Here is a 23,465-nt window from a genome sequence, read left to right on the forward strand (position 1 = left end):
CAGTGCCCAACACTGCCCTCACTTGAGGCCGTGCTTCAAGTGGCCCCACACCTGCGCCGCTGTTGGCCAGGGCCTGTGCCCAAGCCCAACCCTGCGGCCCCAGAGAAACAGATGCTGCCCAAGGAACACACGACATAGAAACAAGGTGCCGCCTGTGATGGTGAATCCGAGCAGTCTTAGAAACCTCCACAGGTAAGCAGGGACCAGAGTCCCAGCTGCAGAACGTCACTGTGAGGGCTGGCTACGCTCCCCTTCTGTGGGAAGGGCCTAGCTCTCTGTCCCCTCCCAGATGCCTCCTGGGCTGTGAGCCTACGTGGCCTATGAAGGGTTACGCCTGCCATTTCCATGCCATCTGCTACGTGGCCATCGGGCGTCACATCACAAAATGGGAGGCCTTAACCCTTCCAGGGCTGCAGTCTCTCAGGGCTGAGCCAGGCCGAGCTGTGGCCCTGACCACCAGCTCGATCAAGGCCTGAGACTGGAAATGGCAGGGAGATCTGGCACAGAAAATTCCAAGGGCCAGAAAAGCCTTCTCAGTTCCTGGAAGGAAATGTCAAGTGGAAAGTGAGGGAACCAAAGATTCATCTCTTGCCATTTTCATCAGGGCACCCAGCAACGTGGTGACGCTGTGGGCTGGAGGCCCTGCCCACGCGCCCTTCCTCAAGCTCCTCCCTACAAGCATCCTGCAGCATCACAGAGCCACAGGGAGGATCACAGCCAGCGGGAAAACCTACTTCTATGATGAAACAAACTTTCTGCTCTCAAAGCAGCCCCAGCCCGTGGGTCTACCCACAAACAATCCTTGCAGCACATTCCTGCACAGCTGTAAGGGCTGGGATAGAAATCCTACTTTGCAAATAGAACTCTACCTTGCAAATGGAACTCTTCCCCTCAGGGGTGGGAGGAGTCTGGGTATAGACACCTACACCAACCTCTGGGGAACAGCTAAGCCATGAAGTATATACATGGTGGGGGAGTGGAGGGTCTGTCTGTATCAGTGCTTCTTTAGTAAAACATGATAATAACACAGAAGCAAAGCCCTGACCAGAAGGTCCTGCTGGCCTCTCTGACCATATCCAGCCACCCCTGTGCCCGTCTCCCAAGTATAACCAACCCCTCTCCTGTTCTCTCAGCTGGACTCACTCCCACCTCAGGGCCTTTGCATCTCCACTTCCCCAGGTCTCAGCTGATAATGCAAAGTGAGAAATGCCTCCCCTCCACAGATGCTCCCCAGGGGGTCTCTATCTCCTTTCCTGCCTCATCACCACTTGACATGCTATTTACTCCTCTCTGTTTGTGGGCTTCAACCCCCAGGATATCAAGGGACACCTATTTCTCTAGCACTACCATCCAAGGGCCCATGCAGGCACAATGCTTTGCAAGGAAGAGGCAATGGATACACATTTATTAAACAGATTTGAAAAAGTACTTTCAGAACTCCCAACTACCACTGCCCTTCAACCTCCTTCCTGGTTAGTAAGCCAAAATGTCTTCATGCCGACAGAAAAGATAATGATCAAAACCAAACAAAACCTGGCCAGGCACCGTGCAGTGGCTCACGCCTGTAATCCCAACACTTTGGAAGGCTGAGGCGAGAGGATCACTTAAGGCCAAGAGTTTGAGACTGGCCTGGGCAACATAGTGAGACTGTCTTTACAAAAAAAATAAAAACAAAATAAAATCTTTATCTCACCCCATATATGAAAATTAACTCAAAATGGATGAAAGATCCAAGTATTAGGAGCTAAATCTATAAAACTCTTAGAAGAAAACAGAGGAGAAAAATGTCATGACTTTGTGTTTGGCAAACAGTCTTACATATGACACCAAAGCACAATATCAAAAAAAGAAAAAAGATAATTTGGACTGCATCAAAATTAAAATCTTTTGTGCAAAGGGCATTATAGAGTGGGGAAAAAAACCCATAGAATGGGAAAAAATTATAGCAAATCATACACCTGATAAGGGTCTAGTGTCCAGAACATATGAAGGATCCTTACAACTCAGCAACAAAAAGACAAACAATCCAATTTTAAAATGGTCAAAAGACTTGAAAAGACATTTCTCCAAAAAAGAGAGACAAATCACTAATAAACATGTGAAAAAGGCTCTGTCTCAGTGTCATTAGTCATAAGGGAAATGCAAATCAAAACCACCATGAGAAACCGCTTCACACCCACTAGGATGGCTACAATCAAAAAAGCCAAATAAGTACTGGTAAGGATGTGGAGAAATTGGGACCCTCATACACTGCATGGTGGAAAGTAAAATGGTAGAGCGGCGTGGAAAACAGTGGAAAGTAAAACAGTAGAGTGATGTGGAAAACAGTCTGCCAGTTCCTCAAAAAGTTAAATGCAGAGTTCCCACATAAGCCTGGGCAGGGCCTCCAGCCCACAGAGTCACCATGCTACTGGGTGTCCTGCAAGTCCACTTCTAGGTATATCCAAGAGAGGTGAATATAGGTAGTCAAACAAAAATGTGCAGGTGAATGTTAAAAGTAGCATTATCTACAACAGCCAAAAACTAGAAAACAACCCAAATGTCCATCAATGGATGAATGGATAAACAAAATGTGGTCCATCTAGACAATGGAATATTATTTGGCCATAAAAAGGAATGAAGCTCTGATACAATGTGACTGAACATCATGCTAAGTGGAAAAAAGTCAGACAAAAAGGTCACATATTGCATGATCCCGTTTATATGAAATGCCAGAAGAGGCAAACCCAGAGACAAAAAGTAGAATCAGTGGCTGCTGGGAGGGTGGAGAGCAGAGTCAAGGAAAAAGGAATGACTGCTAATGGGGACAAGGTTTCTTTTCACGGGAGGGGGAAAGGTAACGAAAATGTTCTAGAAGGCCGGGCGCGGTGGCTCAAGTCTGTAATCCCAGCACTTTGGGAGGCCGAGACGGGCGGATCACGAGGTCAGGAGATCGAGACCATCCTGCCTAACCCGGTGAAACCCCGTCTCTACTAAAAAATACAAAAAACTAGCCGGGCAAAGTGGCGGGTGCCTGTAGTCCCAGCTACTCGGGAGGCTGAGGCAGGAGAATGGCGTAAACCCAGGAGGCGGAGCTTGCAGTGAGCTGAGATCCGGCCACTGCACTCCAGCCTGGGGGACAGAGACTCCGTCTCAAAAAAAAAAAAAAAAAAAAAAAGTTCTAGAATTACAGGTGATGGTTGCACAATACTGTGAATGGGTTAAATGCCACTAAACACCACACTTTAAAATGTCAAAACTGGTGAATTTTCTACCATGTGAATTTTACATGCTTTTTTAAAGAAGTGAGAAAAGAAAACAAAAACAAAAATACTAATTCCAATAGCTATGAACCCCTCTAGAGCTACTAGAATACTAACAGGCAAAAGCAGGTTTGCTGTGACCCCAACAGCACAGAACTGGGTCCTCCAGTAAACACGCTCCTTTTGTACAATAAGACCCCAAACAACCACACAGCCGTCAGCCATCAGGGCAGGCAGCCTCTATGTCACCACCAACCATGAGCCCCACAGAAAAACTGCAGGAGGCTGCAGCAAGCCCACTGTACATATGGGAATTCAGGACCATCTCCCAGCGAAAGATCCAATGCCTGGGAGTATGAGAATGTGGGACACGTAAGGGAGAATTCACCAAGGAGGAGCCAAAGCAGAAAGAGGAAGTGGCCTCAGAGGGCTGGAATCACAACAGCTACTACCAGCAGAGCCCCACCTCCGCCAGGCCTTATCACAGGCCCTACACTGCCTAAAATCCAAATAAAACAAAAACGCCGTGGTGGCTTTTTTTTTTTTTTTTTTTTTAAAAAAAAAAAGATGAGGTCTCACTCTGTTGTCCAGGCTGGAATGCAGAGCCATGATCATGGCTCACTGCAGCCTCGACCTCCAGGGCTCAAGCAATCCTCCCACCTCAACTTCCTGAGTAGCTGGGAATAAAGGCACGTACCACCACACCTGGCTAATTTTTGTATTTTTGTAGAGACTAGGTCTCACCACGTTGCCCAGGGTGGTCTCAAACTCCTAGGCCCAAGATATCCACCCGCCTTGGCCTCCCAAAGTGCCAGGACCAAAAGGCATGACACAGTGGTTTTACACTAACACACTATTGGAGAAGTGCCACAGGCCTCAACGTCACAAGGTGTTTCACTCGTTTATTCGTCCAAACACCTGCTTAAGTTTCTACTTAGGGATCAGGGACACCCTTGGGGTGCCAACAACAGGCCGCCTACTGGGAGCTGCCTCAGGAGCCCCAAAGAGAACACTGGAGTGGGGGGCACAGCAGGCATAGCACAGACCTGAGAGAGGCAGAGTTGAAGTCCCTCACACACTGTTCGCTGGATCCCTATGTCACAACTCTAAGCACTACTGTTCATGAAACAGTCATGTGCAAGTCCAGCTAACCACCTACTTTATCCACTCGTGACGGGCTACAACTGCTGTGGATGGACAATACCAATGGGGAGGGGAGAATGGTTTTTATCACAGAGTCAGGGTACTGGAGTGGTGGTCAGATGTGCCCCAGGTACTGAGCAGGAAGGGGACAGGAAGGAGGCCCAGAAGCTCATGGTGCGGAAGCTGCCCTCAGCTGTCCGGACAAAGCCAGAAAGCCTGATTCACCCCCAAGGGCCTCAGCTTCCTCACCTGTAAAATGGGACCAGCATCCACTTTATTGCTAACATTTCCTGAGGGCTCCACGAAGGGTAGCAGTGAGTGTTGTTATTACAGAAAATAAGAGTGTGTAAGAGAGGCTGTCTCGTGGGCTGACAGGCCACAGTTCCTTCTGGTAATTCCAGTCTCTGCTCATGGTTTTCTGCTTGAATTCAAACTACCCCCAACTGGCCTCCACCTCAGCTTTTATAAATGGCCATTTCCCCTCTTCTAGATGATCCAGTCATGAAGCTCCCTGAGGGAAGACCTGGGCCAAATCCAATTTTCACACTTTTCATTAAGGAAAATTTCAAATCCACCCACAGAGTAGAGAACGGTGTGATTAACTGTAGGTGTTTACCACCCAGGTCCACGCCCATCGGGGACCACCCTCGAGTCTTCCACATGCCACTCCTTTCTCCCTCTCTCCCCTACTAGCTTCCAGGAAGCAAATCCTATGAAACATGCATTTGTGCTAAAGGGTTCAGTATTTATCTTTACACAACAAGCATGACCACAACACTGTGATCCCACCTTTGACAATTTCACAATCAACCTTCTGTCTTTGTTGGAGTCACATCTGGTTGAAATCCCTAGGTCCCCTTACTGACACAATCATATGTTCAGACAGTTAGGATGCTTGTTCTGTTTCCCACTGTTGGTTTGGCAAATGGCGTCCCTGTGTCATAAGTCCACATGCCCCCAATTTCTCGTAAACTAGACCTTGAGGCGTGGTGAGTGCACATCCCTGTGGAAGTACAGGACACCCTCCTTGGGGGCCAGTGGCTAGGGAGAATCACTATCTGGACCTCACAGTCTGGACCCCCCAATTCACTAGGTGCCTGCAATAAACTTAAAATTCTGTCATTTCATATTAATTTGCTAAAATACATCCATAGCTGTGCTGCCCATTAGCCACATGTGGCTATTTAAATAGACAAAATTAAACTCGGCGTCCTCAGTCATGCTATGTTAAGTGCCACGTAGGGCAGACGGTGTAGAGCATCCCTGTCACCCTAGGCAGTTCTGTGGGCCAGCACTGCCCCGCGAGGGAACCTTGCCCACAGTCTCGTTCTTAGAGTGTGCAGCCCACAGAGAAGATGCAGGAAAATTGCCTGTTGCTTTCCTTCTACCAATTTTCAAAACGAGCTAGCTCCCTAACTCCTACCAAAGGAGACCAGTGAGTTTCTTCCTTGTCCTTTAAGCATCAATAAGAAACTGTGGGTCTTATTTTTTTTTTTTTTTCTTTTTAAAGCTGAGGGGGTCCCGCTACATTGCCCAGGCTAGACTCAAACTCCTGAGCTCAGGCGATCCTATGGCCTCGGCCTCCAGAGCAGCTTGGATGGCAGGTGCGTATAAACACAGCCAGCTTAAAACACATGGGTTCCTTTTTTTGAGACAGTCTTACTCTGTCACCCAGACTGGAGTGCAGTGGCGCAATCTCGGCTCACTGCAACCTCCGCCTCCCAGGCTCAAGCAATTCTCCTGCCTCAGCCTCTCGAATAGCTGGCATTACTATCGCCCAGTTAATTTTTATATTTTCAATAGAGACAGGGTTTCACCATATTGGCCAGGCTGGTCTTGAACTCCTGACCTCAAATGATCCACCTGCCTCAGCCTCCCAAAGTGCTGGGATTACAGGTGTGAGCCACGGCATCCAGCCAGCCTTGGATTTTTAACACATCTAACTCAGGGGCTCCTTGTTCTTGTTCACTCTTGCTTGTCCCATCCATGCCAGTGGGGGCTCTGTGGGTCCTTTTGATACAACCCCAGAAGTATCTTACACAATTACCACATTCCCCAGGCAGAATTAGAATTAAGCGTTTTATTTAAAGTACTTCAGGTCTTGGCCAGGTGCAGTGGTTCACACCTGTAATCCCAGCACTTTGGGAGGCTGAGGTGGGTGGATCACCTGAGGTCGGAGTTCGAGACCAGCCTGACCAACATGGAGAAACCCTGTCTCTACTAAAAATACAAAATTAGCCAGGCGTGGTGGTGCATGCCTGTAATCCCAGCTACTCAGGAGGCTGAGGCAGGAGAATCGCTTGAAACCAGGAGGCGAAGGTTGCAGTGAGCCTGGATCGTGCCACTGCACTTCAGCATGGGCAACAAGAGTGAAACACTGTCTCAAAAAACAAAAAACAAACTAACAACCCCAAATTTAAAAATTAGCTGGACATGGTGGTGCCCTGTTGTCCCAACCACTTGGGAGGCTGAGGTGGAAGGACTGCTGGAGGGCGCAGTGAATTATGATCACACCACTGCACTCCAGCCTAAGTGACAGAGCAAGACCCTGCCAAAAAAAAAAAAGCTAGTGCTTTGGGTTTTATATTTGCATTTTTCTTTTGTGTGGTAAATTTTGGTTCTTAATGACATTAATTACCTGTTTTTTCCTACAATATATAACAGGAATAATGCTAATATTGTTACCCTGAAACCAAAACCAGGATTCCAAAAAACAGCTGAAGATTTTAAGAAAGTTGTTTTTAGCCGGGCATGGTGGCAGGTGCCTGTGATCCCAACTACTTGGGAGGCTGAGGCAAGAGAACCACTTGAAACCTGAAGGCGGAGGGTGCAGTGAGCCGAGATCACACCACTGCACTCCAGCCTGGGTGACAGAGCGAGGGGAGGGAGGGGAGAGAGGGGAGGGAAGGAAGGGAAGGAAGGGAAGGAAAGGAAGGAAGGAAGGAAAGAAATTTGGCCGGGTGCAGTGGCTCACACCATTAATCCCAGCACTTTGGGAGGCCGAGGTGGGCGGATCACGAGGTGAGGAGACTGAGACCATCCTGGCTAACATGGTGAAACCTCATCTCTACTAAAAATACAAAAAATTAGCCAGGTGTGGTGGCGGATGCCTGTAGTCCCAGCTACTCAGGAGGCTGAGGCAGGAGAATGGTGTGAACCCAGGAGGCGAGCTTGCAGTGAGCCGAGACCGCGCCACTGCACTCCAGCCTGGGTGACAGAACGAGACTCTGTCTCAAAAAAAGAAAGAAAGAAAGAAAGAAATTTGTTTGCCCCTATTGGATATCTCGCTAAAACATTTACAATCAAACTACTATGTTTTAAAGTTATCAGAAATAAGTCCTGAGAGGTTAAGTCACCAATGTGTGTCACAACTGACATGCACCTAGATTCATTCATTTTTGTCTTTGGTTCTTAAGGGATTGCTTCCCCCTCCACTGCCACCACTTGGCTTTTGTTTTATAATTACGTAAAGCCCGTACATGATGCTACAAAGAAAGGACACGTGAAGAAGTCTCCCAGTGCTCCAGTGCCCTCTCCATCCCTTCTCCTGAAAGTGACCATGCGGTTCCTTTATGGTTTGTAAAAACAAAAGATGAGCAAATCCCCCCACCTTTCCTTAGGTAAGTGACAAGAACACTCCATCTCTTCTTCCTTTACATTGTTCCTTTTTCTGCTTGTCATTTCAACTAGAAATCCTGTCACCACCACAAATGAAGACATCACCTACTCCTCCCTTCACTCAGGGGCTCAGGCACTACCCTGTAGGCAGAGCCAACACCACGAGTTGCCCAGTCCAGCCACTGACACATCTAAGTCATTCCCAGCTTTGTTTGTTTCTGGAGTGTTGTAATGAATGCAATCCTTGTCACAATCCTTCCTTATGTCTAACCATGTTTGGGACACATTTCCAGAAGTGGATTTGCTGGAGCAAAGAGTAAACACATGTCTTTGTTGGTTTTTTTTTTTTTGAGATAGGGTCTCACTTTGTCACCCATGCTGGAGTGCAGTGGCATGATCTTGGCTCACCACAACCTCCGCCTCCCGGGCTCAAGCGATTCTCCTGCCTCAGCCTCCCGGGTAACTGGGATTACAAGCGTGCACCATCACACCCAGCTAATTTTGTACTTTTAGTAAAGATGGGGTGTTTCACCATGTTGGCCAGGCTGGTCTCGAACTCCTAACCTCAAATGATCCGCCTGCCTCAGCCTCCCAAAGTGCTGGAATTACAGGTGTGAGCCACTGCGCCTGGCCACTTGTCCTTTTGCTAGATGTTGCAAATACCCAAGAGGAGGTGTGAATTCCAGAAGCAACTACCATGGCACTACCTGACTCACACCACTAGAACAGTGTCTACTCCAGGTGCTTGCCAACCGAAAGGTCAGAAATGTCTTGATGGTGCTCCAACGTGCAGGATTCTTATACCAGAAAGATTGCGCATCATTCACATCGTGGTCAAGGCCCATGTGCATTACCTGTCCTGTGATGCAATCTGATTTTCCATAGTCACATCCATTTTTGATCCTTAACACCCAGCACTAGGCAGTGTGTGCCTGCTTAACAAAGAGGACCTGACAGGCCAAATTCAAGGGCAGACACCAAGTCCATGAGCAGGCAAGACTGTCCCTGTGCTCGCAAGAATAAATGTACACACAAGTGGGTGTTATGTGTAGACTGCGTGCCTTAGGCACGGGAAGGAGCTGCTGGGCACACCGAGGGCCAGCCCTCCTCCAGCCCTGCTCCCTCCCCACTATGCCCATGTGGTCCTGGGTGACACGAATGGGGACACTCCAGCCGATCACAGTCCATAATTTCCACTGAAAGCAAGTGTGGGCTGGTACTGAGTGAGACACACCCAAGAGTAGGTGAAACTTGCAATTTGTGGAGAAAACCTAAAATCAATCAATATGCTGGGCTGTCTTACACATCCACAACAAAGAGTGCATACAAGCTGACACATTTATAAATCCTGAAGAAATAATTACTCAAGGGTGGCTTCTGCCTGTTTGACCACTAAGCATTGTGTGCCACGACTGTTTATAGACTGTGCTTTTCTATCTTCTGTCAAGTCCCTTCAAGCACAGGTCAAAGGAAAACCTGGCGCGACCTCTGGAAATTCCCTTGTGAACTCCCAAACTGACTGCCTGAATGCTATGGCTAGGTCTTCCCTGCTGGCTGGCAACAGAGAAGAGGGAGGTCTCCTCCATTCATTTATTCACTAAACAAGTACCTATTGCTCAGACCATGTGATTCTGAGTTAAGAAAGGGCCAGGCAGAGGGGTGGGTACCCCGCCTGGGGTCTGGGAGAAACCAAAGCCAGCCCTGCTGCCCTCAGACAATGCCCTGGGCTGCAGGACAAGAGGCAGTCGCTCGCTTCCCTGGGCTAGCTGTGGGTGCTTACCCCTCAACAAAGGAGATGAGCTCAAGCTGGGCACAGTGGCCCGCACCCGGTAGTCCCAGCTACTTGGGAGGCTGAGGTGGGAAGATCGCTTGAGCCCAGGATGTTGAGGCTTCAGTGAGCCATGATAACACCACTGCACTCCAGTCTGGGTGACAGAGCAAGACCCTTTCTCCAAAAAGGAGGTGAGCAAACATGATGACAGCTATGTGGATTTGCGACTCTGAGTCCCTAATCTTCCTCTCTGTCTCTGTTAATGCCTGACATCTACCAAATAGTAGTTACAGCATAACAGCACCAAGTAATAGGCTCTGACAAGTCTCAATTCTCTGTAGGAAATTGGCACAGACTGAGTTCGAACTTGTCTCCAAAGAGCTGAGAGCCCTGTGTAAGTGTCAGGGAACATAAAATAGTGCAGACACCATGGATAACAGTCTGCTAATTCCTAAAAAACAGAAAGTTACTATATGATCCAGTAACTGCACCCCAGGTATACACTAAGAAGAACGCAACACAGGTATTCAAACAAAAGCTTGTACACGAATGTTAAAAGCAGCACTATTCACAATAACTAAAAAAGTAGAAACAACTCAAATGTCCATCAATCAATGAATGGATAAACAAAATGTGGTTCATCCATATAATGGAGTATCATTCAGCCATAAAAAAGAAGGAAGCACTGATTCATGCTTACAATGTGGATGAACCTCAAAAACACGCTGACTAACAGAAGGCAGACCCAAAAGGCCACTTACACAAGTGTAAGAGTCCACTTACAATAAATGTCCACAACAGGCAAATCAACAAAGACAGAAAGTGGATTAGAGGTCATCAGGAGAAAGGGGAGGGGGGAGATGAGAAGTGACCACAAATGACCATGCTGTTTCCTTTTGAGGTAAAGAAAATGTTCTGGAATTAAATAAATGTGGTAGTTGTAGAACTCTTGAATATATATATATTAAAAAAAAAAACTGAATTGCACACTTTAAATGAGTGAATCGTATGGTATGCAAATTACACCCCAAAAAAATTTTGGGGGGTATAATTTGCCTGTATGCCCAATACTTTGGGAAGCCAAAGCGGGAGACTCGCTTGAGGCCAGGAGTTCAAGACCAGCTTGGTCAACACAGCAAACTCCGTCTCTACAAAAAATACAAAAATTAGCTGGTTGTGGTTGCACACGCCTGTATTCCCAGCTATTCAGGAGCCTGAGGCGGGGAGGATAGCTTGAGCCCAGGAGTTCGAGGCTGCAGTGAGCTATGATTATGCCATTACACTCCAGCCTGGGTGACAGAGTGAGACCCTGTCTCAAAACATAAAAAATAAAAATGTAAGCACCAGGAAAGTTTTGTTTTGTTTGGAGGACGTTCTGGAAATGTTTTGCTGACAATCGAATCACCTGCCCATGCCCAGATTTTCTTGCCATATGAAGATAAAAGCTGAAACCTCACAAAACTGATTGCAACACTTGTTCTGTGCCATGGTCAGCACAGCGGCCACATCTCACACTGCATGGCCAGCAAGATCCTGTTCGATGGGGCATGAACCCCTAGGCAAGTCACCTGTCAACTCTGGCCCATGTGTGTCCCTGTCTATCAAATGGAGCAGCTGACCCAGGGACTGCCTCCAAGTTCTAAGACATCTTTCAGTTTTGCGTTCTTCTCCAGGTAGGTAGCCCTGGGCCAAAACATCACTGACCAGGCTTGATGGTAACAGAGAAAATCCAAGGTACCCAGCAATGCCCTGGTAAGTCTGGACAGCTCTTGACAGTCTCCGTGTAAGAGCTCCATGCAGCAGGAAAAGCTCAGCTTTGCCATGAGGCACGAGGCAAGGTAAGGGCAACCAGCTCCAAGAACCAGTACAGGGCCCTGGGCTTCGCGGTGATTAAGGAAAAAATCTAATGGCATCTATCAGTGTTGGGAAATCATGGGAATGGCCAGAGGGCAAAGGCCACTAGCCAGGATTATCCTCTGCCCCTGCCCCTCAGAGAGGAAAGGCTCATCTTATTTAGACCTAGGGTTTTCAAATGAATGACCAATTAGAATGGTTTCTTTTTCCCTGAGACCTGAAGGGAAGGGCCAGGCAGCCCCATACAGATGGCGCAGTGTGCGATCCCAGAGGGCCTGCCTCCCTCCATCTTCTCTAGCAGGTGGCTGAAGCAGTACTCAGTTTAAAGTGTCCAAGAAGCTGACCAAAGCCTGCTGGATGCATGGAACCTTCACTCCACAGACACTACACCCCAAGCACTCACCTGGCTTCGGGGTATGGGGTGCTGGTCCTACCAGTTGGCCATGGCCACAGCGACGTCAAAAGGCTACTTGAGCTGACCAACCTAAAGCGAAGGACAGAGAAAGAAACACTGTGTTTCCAAGGAAGGTTTCTGGAACATACTGGCATTTCTAAAATGTCTCTAACCCCTGGAACTACATAGCAAAATTTCAGATTTCCAGAGTTTTGCCTCAGCTACCTTCCACAACGGGGACAGTCGGAGGCAACAAATTTCTACTGATCTCTGAGGTATGAAACAATACAGCGCTAACCATAAACACCAACATCCCAGACACTGTCTTTACCAATACAGATGGTGACATAAAAAGCAACCACATGATGAAATACAATTATTTTTGCCTTTCATCTACTGAATACAGATAAATGGCTCAAGTTTCCCGCCCCTGCCCCACCCAGACGGAGTTTCACTCTTATGCCCAGGCTGGAATGAAGTGGCACAATTTCGGCTCACTGCAACCTCTGCCCCCTGCGTTCACACGATTCTCCTGCCTCAGCCTCTAGAGTAGCTGGGTCTACAGGTGCCCACCACTATGCCCGGCTAATTTTTGTATTTTTAGTAGAGATGGGGTTTCCCCATGTTGGCCAGGCTGGTCTCAAACCCCCGACCTCAGGCGATGCACCCACCTCGGCCTCCCAAAGTGCTAGGATTACAGGCACGAACCACTGTGCCCAGCCCAAGGTTTTATTATAATAGTAATGACATTAAAAACAGAAATAGGCCAGGTACGATGGCTCACGCGTGTAGTCCCAACACTTTGAGAGGCCAAGGCAGGATTGCTTGAGCCTAGTAGTTTGAGATCAGCCCGGGCAACATAGTGAAACTCTGTCTCTACAAAAAAATACAAAACTTAGCCAGGTGTGGTGGTGTGTGCCTGTGGTCCCAGCTACTTGGGAGGCTGAGGTGGGAGAATCACCTAAGCCCGGGAGGTTGAGGCTGCAGTGTGCCACGATCCCATCACTGCACTCTAACCTGGGCAACAAAGTGAGACCCTGTCTCAAAAAACCACCCAGAAACAGTAACACCTAGCATTTAATAGGTACTTATTTCCAGGTACTGTGCTCACATAGCATCTCTGAATCTCCAAGGCAACCATAGAGGCAGGTTCCTGGATTATGCCCATTTTACAGATAAGGGATCTGATGTGTTTGATCTTCAGGAACTTGCCCAGGGTCACAGAGCACACAGGCAGCACCCAGGGTTCACCCAGGTCTCATTCTCCAAATGTAACCTCCCCACCATCATGTTCTCTGTCATGGATCCCAGGGAAACCAGCCACCATTCCTGGTGGAGGCACTACTAGGTTTATCCTCAAGATGAGGGCATGATGTGCCTGGGAATGGGCAGACTTCACCCTCCAGACTGAGAGGGCTTCACCTCCAAAACCAAAGGTCATGGTCATCCCCATGGGATGCTGTCCAGAGAGGAAGAGGCTGCCTATCTTACAGACAGGAAAACTAAGGCTCAACAATGTTCAGGAACTTCTCTTCCAAGGTCACAGAGAGAATACCTCGGACTTCCACTTCCGTTTTGTGACGTCAGACGTCCAGGGCTGTGGGCCAGAGGCTGAACCTTAGGAACCAGCCAAATCCCAGATTCCCAAGCAGTTCTGTCAGTTGTAGCTTGCCAAAGTGTCAACATCACTTCTGTTGTCATTCTTTGCACCCACATGACTACCAGGAGCTTGCTCTGATATGAAACCTTTATTTTTAAACTGGGTTCACAGCAATTCACAGCTGATGGATGGCGAGAAACACCCCCACAGAAGAACTTGCAAAAATGACAGGGGACAACACCAGTGAACTCTATGGAAAGACCTCTGGGCACCTCCTAAATGAGGCACAGGGCTAGCTCCTCAGGAAGAACCCTTTCTGCCACTCTTTTTAGCCCCACTCAGGCTGAGAAACCCAATGGGCAGCGTTAGTCCTAATTATTTTGTATCTGCCAATTCGAGGCCTCTCTGCCCCAAGGGTGGAAAGCCTCAGAAGCAGATGTCCTGTGCTGTTGCAGGATCAAGGTCTATATATATAAAATCAGCTGTGTTTCTACACACGGGCACCAATCAATCAGAACTCAAAACCTGAAAAAAGTCATTTACATTAGCACAAAAAAGGTGAACTACTTAAGGATAAAGAAACTACAATGAAACGAGAAAAATGAAAGAAGGCCAGGCACAGTGGCTCACACCTATAATTCCAGCACTTTGGGAGGTCAAGACAGGCAGACCAATTGAGCTCAGGGGTTCAAGACCAGTCTGGTCAATATGGCAAAACCCCATCTCTACAAAAAAATTTTTAAAATTAGCTGGGTGTGGTGGCATGCACCTGTGGTCCCAGCTACTTTCGAAGTTGAGGTGGGAGGATCACCTGAGCCCATATTGGCTCTGTTGCCCAGGCTAGAGTGTAGTGGCACGATCACAGTTCACTGCAACCTCTGCCTCCTGGGTTCAATCAATTCTCCTGCCTCAGCCTCCTGAGCAGCTGGGACTACAGGCACGCACCACCACGCCCAGCTAATTTTTGTATTTTTAGTAGAGACGGGGTTTCACCATATTGGCCACACTGGTCTCGAACTCCTGACCGTGTGATCCACCCGCCTCAGCCTCCCAAAGTGCTGGGATTACAGGTGTGAGCCACCGCACTAGGCCACTTAATAAATATTTATTGAATGGACAAGCAGGGATAGTTTAATCCTGAAGGAGAAGGGGCCGATCTGAGGAGCCCACTGCAGCAGCCCCGCAATACAATCAGTGCCAGATTCACAAAGGAGGAGACCAAGCAGAAGAGCACTCAGCATGATCACAACTAGTGGCATTTCTTGAAAGTACACTGTAATCACTTTCCACTAATCTATCATTTGGACTGTTTTGCCATCCATCCTGCACTGGCTGGGTTCAGAGAGCTTTTACTGTTTTTATTTCCAACCCATACATTTAAAGCAGTATCAAGTAACCCTTAAGTGCACAATTACCAGCTCATAAGAGACTCTTCCACTCCCTTGATAAATCATTATGGTTTGGCTTTGACCTTGCACCTGGGTACTACACACACACAACCCTACCCTACAACCCATCCAAAGGCAAGGACTTCTCAAACTGAGGGAAGATCAGCCTTGGTGAAAAGGTAGCTATGGCAATTTACATGAAATCAAGTCACTGCACTTTGAGCAACAGAAGTCCTTTCTTGCCATTTTATCCTCTCAAGCTCAGGCAAGCGAGGTCCTTTTAATTTGAGGGAAGGACATGTGGCCTGACACTGGCCACTACCCGGGGAACTCCGGTTCTATGGGGATGCTGGGGTTGTGGCACCCATGGCTGGTACAGTGATGGTGTCTCTGTAACAGCCATGGGTACAGAGGTTGTCAGTACAGGGCTGTCAGCGCCTGATCGGGAAGCCTGGGCTCTACCAGGTACTCCCAGGAAGCCCCGTTGTCCCTTCCCTCGGCCCAGACCCACTGACCTTTCACCATCTTTAGTCACCAAACACTTGTGCTGTCTCTAGAATTTTTCAACTAGTTCTGCACCCAAAAACTTACAGCTTGGCTCCAGTCCAATCCCGGGAACATGACATGACCAACAACATCCAAGGTGAAACCCAACACCATCATTCACCTTCTCCCGCCCCCTCCTAGGTCCTGCACAAACTGAATGTCCCCTTCACGATGTCACCCAGACCCTCTCTGCTAATGGTCCCACCAAACTGTCAATGTGCGGAAGTCCCCAGCTCAATCAGAAAAGAAAAAACTGAAGCAAGGAAACAGCAGATCATCCTGAGGAAGGCCAGAAGTCAGGCTGTTATACTACGTGCTGGCTGGCTGGAGAAGAATTAGCAGGGGCCACAGATCCAGTTTTCCACTCTGGGGTCAGCATACTACTGCCTGCCACCTGTCCTAGTAAATAAAGTATTTCTGGGAAACAGCCATGTCAGTACTTGAGAACACACTTGTCTATGGCTGTTTCCACCTACAACAACAGAGACAGTAAGGCCCAAATCCCAATACTGAGATCTGAAGGCGGATCAGGAGGAAAGTGTGCCTGATGAGCTACTCAGTAAAAAGACAGAGGTAGCCCTAGCCACAGCAGCAAGCTGCCGCCAAGAAGTCAGGGGAGAGGCACATTGAGGTGTTCAGGTAGGTCCCTGAGCAGTCCCTGCTCTCCCCAAGGCACAGGGCCCCAACAACCCTCTGTGGGGAAGAGTATGGCTTGGCAGACTAGAGATGTGGAGAATCAGCCCCAGGAGAACCAAGAGCCAATCGTGAGGTTGGTCACACAAGCCCATCCCTGGCAACCAGAGCTGGCACTGGAGGCTGGAGTTCCCGCCTCTGCTCTCAAATTGAGATTCCCATTAGGGTGACAGCCAGTACCTAGGCCCCTGCTCTGCCCCTGCCTGTCTCCTCCCCCAGCTATGGGAACCACAGCCTCCTCGAGGGAGGAGACAGGCAGGGGAAGGCCAGCAGCCTAAGGCATGTACTGGCTGCCTTCCACTTCCATCATCTTTTGCCCATAATGAACCAGCACAGCCCTTCTTAATTTCCCAGGTCCCCCAGCGTCAAGGCATCTCACCACATCCTTCAAGGCCCGGCCCACTTCAGCTGCAAGTGAGCTACATGCCCATGAAGAAGAATACACGTTCCATGCTCCCGCTCCAACCACCTGGCCTCTTCTAGATTCCTCAGACCCAGCATGCCTGCCTACTCCCTGTGCCAGGCCTTTGCACATACCGTTCCCACGGCCAGAAGAGCCCCTCCTAGCTCCCACCCATCCTTTGAGTTCAAACACCTGTTACTCAGGCATGCTCTCCCCACCAGCCCCTCACCATGGACCACTATGCTGGAACTTTTTGCTGAAACTTGCTACTTGAAATCGAGCATCCCACTTCCCAAAGTCTCCACGCTCCATGGACACAGGGCGCTTGTGCATCACCGCATCCACCACCCAAATGGGCACAGAGGAGGAGACTACAAAATGGGGACCTCCGCAAGTTGTCAGGACCTAACCAAGAAGTTTCTACCACTGGCGGGAGGCAAAAAAAAAAAAAAAAAAAAAAAATACAAATGCTGTCTTTAACTAAAATAGTGAATCAGTGCCAGCAAGAAGCCACATGGAGATAGGCAAGACCACAGCCATGTGCACAGTCCCTGGGGTGAGTCCAGGGCTTCGGGGCGGGACCAACACCCCCTCCTGCCCCACCCCTGGCATGCTATTTGGGGAGCTTTGGGGACCCTGTGTCTGAAGGGCTTCCCTCGGGCCACCACTGAGAATTGAGAGCCACCCCAGTGTCAGTGGCACCCACACTCTGTACTCCCCATCTCCTTTCTTATGGCAGAGGCTGGGTCCCACCCTAAAACCCCCCACTCACAGTTCTCATGCGGGTCCAGAGTCCTGCCCTCTGGAAAGTTCAGACTCCACCACCACACCCGCCTCCCTCCTTGGCACTCCAGGTCTCCCTCCAAACCATCCCAATGCTCACGAGCTTCCTCCTAGCACATTCTGCCCAGTCTGGCTCTCCGGCAGTTCAACAGTGGGCCCAATGCCCTCCTGGGGAGCCTGCCTGGCTGCCTGGAACCCCCCTCAGGTCTCCAGACCATCCTGAGAACCCAGCGACAGGCCCTGGCACCAGGCAGCTTCTCAAACAGAAGCAACTACTTCTTTCTTTTATTACTATGATTAATGTCGTTCCTCAAAATATTGCCACCTCTATCTGGATGCTCCTCTGTTTCCACCCAGGCTCCCAGCAGCCGCCGGGGCAGTGCACACAGCAGTCCTAAACTACCGATTGACCCCAGATCTTAAATGCCCAGAGACCAAATGTCTACGTGTAGATGATGCTGAGGCCTTAGGAAGTGTCTGAAATATTTAAGTGTTTAGTATTTCAGATGCCTGATGTGTTACAGTATTAAAGGACACTAGAAGAAAATGTCACGAGAACAAAAGAGGAAATGATTTCTCCGCTAATACTGAAGATCTAGAAACTGATCTCAAAATAAAAATAAAAATAAAAATACCAACACACTACTGTATTAAAGGAAACTCACTGACAAACAGATACAGGAAAACAAGAAATACCTTCAAGGCTGGGCACAGTGGCTCACACCTATAATCCCAGCACTTTGAGAGGCCGAGGCAGGTGGATCACGAGGTCAGGGGATCGAGTCCATCCTGACCAACATGGTGAAACCCTAAAAATACTAAAAATGTCTCTATAAAAATACAAAAATTAGCTGGGTGTCGTGACACACGCCTGTAGTCGTAGCTACTCAGCAGGCTGAGGCAAGAGAATCGCTTGAACCCGGGAGGCAAAGATTGCAGTGAGCCAAGATCACACCACTGCACTCCAGCCTGGGGACAGAATGAGACTCCATCTCAAAAAAGAAAAAGAAAAAGAAAAGAAAGAAATACCTTCAATCCCCAAGCAATGCACGGGAACAGAGACCTCAGATATTCCTGGACACTGTTTCTCCCTAAATCCCCTAAAGATTTCAGGGGTCCTAGGATCACCCCACCTGTCCAGGAACTGAAGAAAACCTATAGAATATACACATTCCAACATTGTGATCCCAAGATGATGTCATTAAGAGACTTCTAGAACCACTTGCAATTTTTTAACCGCCCCCCCCGTACTTAGCACAAGGTAGGCAATGAGTGTGTGTGCCTTTGTCCCTTTGTCTCCAAGCTAATTCTGAGAGGACAGAATACAAGCTGTCATAAAGGTATAGAATATTTCTGAATTCAGAAAGGTTCAATTTTTTTTTTATTGTGATAAAACGTACACAAAATTTACATCTAAACCATTTTAAGTGCACAGTTCAGTGGCATTAGGTGCAAGTCACACTGTTGTGCAACCATCATCCATCCATCTCCAGAACTTTTCCATCTTCCGCAGCTGAAACTCTACCCCCATTAAATACTCACTCTCATCTCCCTGCCCCCAACCCCTGGCAACCCCCTTCCTCCTTCTGTCTTTTCAGAATTTGAGAGTCTAGTAACCTCATATAGGTGCAATCATAAGTGTGTCTTTTTGAGCCTGACTTCTCTTACTCAGCATAATGTCCTCAAGGCAGAGCCACACACATCACTCACCCTTTGGGGCCAAAGCGTGTACAGAAAAAAAGCCGTGAGCCTGGTATACCCATGGAGCCAAACAAAGCATGGTTCTGAAATTCTGCTCCCCAGCTCAGCCATGCCCCTGACGTGCTTCACTACCAACTAGTCCTTCCCTCAGCTTCCCAAAAAAGCTGCATAAAGAAAGCACTGGAGGCCAGCACAGTGGCTCACACCTGTAATCCCAGCACTTTGGGAGGCTGAGGCGGGTGGATCGCTTGAGGCCAGAAGTTCGAGACCTGCCTGTGCAATATAGTGAAACCCCATCTCCATTAAAAATACAAAAAAAAAAAAAAAAAAACTTTGCTGGGGGTGGTGGTGGTGGTGCCTGTAGTCTTAGCTACTCGGGAGGCTGAGGCACAAGAATCACTGGAACCCAGGAGGCGCAGGTTGCAGTGAGCCAAGATCGCATCTCTGTATTCCAGCCTGGACAACAGAGCAAGATTCTGTCTCAAAAAAATAAAAAATAAAAAGCACTGGAAACACAAGGAATGGTGAGATAACAGCAGCATCCACACATTATGCCACAGATGGAGAACTCTGCCAGCCTGATCCCAGCTCTTAGCTGCAGAAGAACTCTACCTCCCGGGGACTCTAGCCTTGTCTCTCAGCCATAAGCCAAGGAATGCTTATTGTGTGAATGGAGATGGACTAGCTTGAGGGCACAAACTTTTCCTCTAAGTTTGTGTAATAGAAGCCAGAGACATCCCAAATCCACTCCCTGGAGCACCCAAGCTAGACACAGGGAGCCTTATACGGACCCACAGCTGGGTATGAGCCCTGAGCTCCCATCACAACTAACTCTAGACAAGGGAGACTCCAGACAACCCACCGATAGTGCCCCTACTAATTAACGTCATTAAAAAGAAAACCACTATGTCTGCAGGGTCCAGGTGCACTGGCTCATGCCTATAATCCCAGTACTTTGGGAGGCCAAGGTGGATGGATTACTTGAGCTCACAAGTTTGAGACCAGCTTGGGCAACATAGCAAAACCCCATCCCTACAAAAAATACAAAAATTAGCCAGGCGTGGCAGAGCACCTGTAGTCCCAGCTACATTAGAGGCTGAGATGACAAGATACCTTAAGCCCAGGAAGTGAAGGATGCAGTGAGAAGACATTGAGCCACTGCAGTCCAGCCTGGGCGACAGAGCCAGACCTTGTCGCAAAAAAAAAAAAAAAAAAAAAAAAAAAAAAAAAAAAAAAAAAAAAACAAAGAAAGAAAGAAAGAAAAAGAAAACCACTATGTCCCCCGTCAAGTTCTGAGCTCCAAGCCTGCCTACCCTGTAGACTGAGCCAGGTCCATGGGAGTTGCTGCACTGGGGAGCTGTCTGCCAGGCCGGTGTGTGGCTGAGTCCACAGATGCTGGGTGAAAACAAAATGCCCAGTGACCCTGCCTGAGGTACCCAACTGGAACAAGAGAGCAGGCATTTCTTTGCCAATCATTTCAGATTGGAAATGTGCAAAGCACGCTAATTATGGCTTGGTCAAGTGCTCCTGAATAGAGTAAGGGGAAAGGGGGTAAACAATCTAGGGCTCCCACCTCGTTCACCTCTAAACAGGCCGTCTCCTTTGCACATGCACCTGTGTGACCTGTGACCACAAAGCACAGAGTCCTCTTGGGATGACTCTAATAAAGGGGAGGTAGGGGGAACAGCTGAATGACCAGGACCAGTCAAAACAGAAAAATTTGGGAAGATCCCAAAAGGCTCCATCTGGCAGAAGACACTGCCTCCATCGTAGGACAATGCCCACAGAAGGTTCTGATGACAGCCAGCCTTGTCCCCAACAAATTGCCACCCAAGTAGCCTCCCCACACTGCAATGTTTCAACCAATTGTATTAGCTTACAGTCAGTGGCTGAGTTTTGTTCACTTCATGCCAAGAAATAAAACCTCCAGTTTCTCTAATCTTATGGCAAGTTTTCTCAAGTTTGGGTTTTTTTGTTTTGTTTTTTTTTTTTTAATTGTTGCCCAGGCTAGTCTCGAACTCCCAGCCTCAAGCAATCCTCCCACTTTGGCCTCCAAAAGGGATGGGATTATAGGTGTCACTCACTGCACCACACCTTTTTCATTTTTTGTAGAGATGGGCTCTCACTATGTTGCTCAGGATGGTCTCAAACTCCCAGCTTCAAGTAATCTTCCTGCCTCAGCCTCCCAAAGTGCTGGGATTACAGGCACAAGCCACCACACCCAGCTCAAGTTTGGTTTTCAAGCAGGAACAACACCTAACCTGTCATATGGGCAACCTCCTGGAAAGGTGAGGATGCTTCCTTCACCAATGCACAGCACAGTCACTGCCTCTGAGGCCCCAGACCCCAACCACCGGTGTGTCACAGGGTCAGAAGTAAAGCCCCAGGCCAGGCATGATGGCCCATGCCTGTAATCCCAGCACTTTGGGAGGCCGAGGCAGGAGGATCACTTGAGGCCAGGAGTTTGAGACCAGCCTGAGCAACATAGAGAGACCCCCATCTCTACAAAAAATTTAAAAACTCAGTGGAGGCCAGGGGCAGTGTCTCACACTTGTAATCCCAGCACTTTGAGAGACTGAAGGGGGGCGGACCTCTTGATCTCAGGAGTTCAAGACCAGCCTGGGCAAAAGAGCAAAACTCAGTCTCTACAAAAAAATACAAAAATTAGCTGGGCAGGCTGACTCATGTCTACGGTCATAGCTACTCAGGACACTGAGGCGGGAGAATCACTTGAGCCTGGGAGGTGGAGGGTGCAGTGAGCCAAGATCATGCCACTGCACTCCAGCCTGGACCACAGAGCAAGACCCACTCCAGCCTGGACCACAGAGCAAGACCCTGTATCAAAAACAACAACAACAAAAACTTATGAAGCCACGTGCAGTGGCTCATGCCTGTAATCCCAACCCTTTGGGAGGCTGAGGTGGGAGGATCACTTGAGCCCAAGAGTTTAAGACCAGCCCTAGCAAACTAGTGAGACCCTGTTTCTATAAAAAATTTAAAAACTAGCTGGCTGTAGTGGTACATGCCTATAGTCCCAAGTTACTCGGGAGGCTGAGGTGGAAGGATCACTTGAGCCCTGGAGTTTAAGGTTACAGTGACCCATGATCATGCCACTACACTCTGGCCAGGATGACAGAGCGAGACACTGTTTCTTCAAAGAAAAGTAAATAAAGGTAGTTTCTAGGATACCATAAGGTCCACCTAGATCCAAATCCAGAGTGGCTGGGGAACAACCGGCCAAGCAGCAAGGTCAGTGCTGTCCACCCACAACCTTCCAGACACTTCCAAGTCCAGTTTAGGGCAAGTGGGAGGGCCTGGCAGACCTCAAGCCCCCACATTTCGCATTCATTCTGCTCACGCCATCCCCCACCCCCTCTACAACACAGATTCTAGAAATCCACCAAGCTTCCTTTGCTAAGAGGCAGAATTGAATTTCTCTGACCATCAGCTGCCAAATCAAAGAGTCAATTCCGTAAATTCTCAGACTTGGCTGAAGCCAACCACCAACCATGCCATGGCACCAATGGCCCTGGCTAAGGCCACATGGTCAGCGCAGGGGGGCATTCAGCCCAGGACTCTCAGGGCCTTGCCCAAGGACCAGGCCAACAAGCTGGTTCTTAGTCCCAGAAGCTTCATCACTGCTGCAAACTGATGATGCACCACAGCCATCACAAGAATCATGTGATAACTGAAATGCTGCAAAGTATGAACGAAGAAACTATTAACAATGGCAACATCTATCAGCAAATCTCAGTCGCCACCGCATACGCCAATTAAGAGAGAAATGGGCCAAGTGTGGTGGCTCATGCCTGTAACCCCAGCACTTTGGGAGACAAAGACAGGAGGATGGCTTTGAGCCCAGGCGTTTGAGACCAGCCTAGGCAACACAGTGGGACCCTATCTCTACAAAATATTTTAAAATTAGTTGGACGTGGTGGTGCGCACCTGCAATCCCAGCCACTCGGAAGGTTGAGGTGGGAGGATCATTTGAGCCCAGGAAGTCAAGGCTTCAGTGAGCTATTTTTCTGCCACTGCACATCAGCCTGGGTGACAGTGAAATCCTTTCTCAAAAACAAAAGGCCAGGCGCGGTGGCTCACACCTGTAATCCCAACACTTTGGGAGACCAAGGCGGACAGATCACGAGTTCAGGAGATCAAGACCATCCTGGCTAACACAGTGAAACCCCATCTCTACCAAAAATACAAAAAATTAGCCGGGCGTGGTGGTGGGCACCTGTAGTCCCAGCTACTTGGGAGGCTGAGGCAGGAGAGTAGCGTGAACCCGGGAGGTGGAGCTTGCAGTGAGCCGAGATCGTGCCACTGCACTCC

At 48.6% G+C, this 23,465-nt stretch overlaps 1 protein-coding gene across 12 annotated transcripts in view; it reads right to left on the minus strand.

The window, feature by feature from the left end:
• Nucleotides 1-23,465, minus strand: part of GATAD2A (GATA zinc finger domain containing 2A) — a 126,216-nt gene that overhangs the window by 63,888 nt on the left and 38,863 nt on the right. For 5 of the 12 annotated variants that reach the window (XM_007995937.3, XM_007995931.3, XM_007995932.3 and 2 more), the window contains exon 2: nucleotides 12,032-12,112. The exons of the other annotated variants lie outside the window; for them this stretch is intronic. The gene's annotated coding sequence lies outside the window, so the exon portion shown is untranslated. The remainder of the gene's footprint in view (nucleotides 1-12,031; nucleotides 12,113-23,465) is intronic. 12 annotated transcript variants of the gene reach the window in all.

This window comes from Chlorocebus sabaeus, chromosome 6, assembly GCF_047675955.1.
Source record: "Chlorocebus sabaeus isolate Y175 chromosome 6, mChlSab1.0.hap1, whole genome shotgun sequence".
NCBI lineage: Eukaryota > Metazoa > Chordata > Mammalia > Primates > Cercopithecidae > Chlorocebus > Chlorocebus sabaeus.